Below are 873 nucleotides of genomic sequence, written 5' to 3'. Positions count from 1 at the left end.
TCTCTGGCTCTCTCTCTCTCTCTCTCTCTCTCTCTCTCTCGTGCTCTCTCGCGCTCGCGCGCTCTCTCTCTCTCTCTCTCTCTCTCTCTCTCTCTCTCTCTCTCGCTCTCTCTCGCTCATCATGTTGCGGTTTCAAGTTTAAAACAAGTTGAATGCTGCATGACTGAGCAGCATTGTCGGGTGTCATTTGTTATTTACAAATGAAGCTTGCTAGAAATGTAATTTTGCATCTCACTGCATTCAAACAGTGTGCATGTGAAACGCTCATTCCTCTCTTAGCATATACATTACTAGATTTTCTTTCTTTTTAAATTAAATTGTAATATAATCCGATGGTGCTTTGTAAAAAAAACAAATGAAAACCAATTTTTTAAACAAAAAAGAAGTATTCATTTAAATTCAGTAGGCCTAGGCTACATCTTATTTCTTATCATTAAATTAGCCCACGTTTGACATTATAACCATGGCAAGAATTTTCACTGTTTATTGTGATATATGTATACATTCGAATATTTGTGACTGGTAAATCTAAAATTAAGTAATGAGAGTAAGCCTAACTAGGCTACTATATTTTGTTTATATGTAGCCCAATGCTAAAAGTGCTTGAGCGAGATACTGTTGCTATGTTAGGCCTACTTACCAGGTAAAGCGACATTAGGGCATTGATTAATTTGGTAATCTTGGTGACTAAAATTTTGTTTGTAAACTTTAAAACGTAGGCCTACACTTATATTTTTGACATGAGGCTCTCAATAATTCGCGCCCTGATAACGGCAACTTGCCACCCTTCTGCCGTTTCATATTATATTATATTATATTATGTTTTATATATATATATATATATATATATATATATATATACATAAGAGGTTG

The sequence above is a fragment of the Sinocyclocheilus rhinocerous genome, unplaced genomic scaffold, assembly GCF_001515625.1.
Source record: "Sinocyclocheilus rhinocerous isolate Xijiao unplaced genomic scaffold, SAMN03320098_v1.1 scaffold730, whole genome shotgun sequence".
NCBI classification, from domain to species: domain Eukaryota; kingdom Metazoa; phylum Chordata; class Actinopteri; order Cypriniformes; family Cyprinidae; genus Sinocyclocheilus; species Sinocyclocheilus rhinocerous.
Note: the sequence above shows the minus strand (reverse complement) of the source record.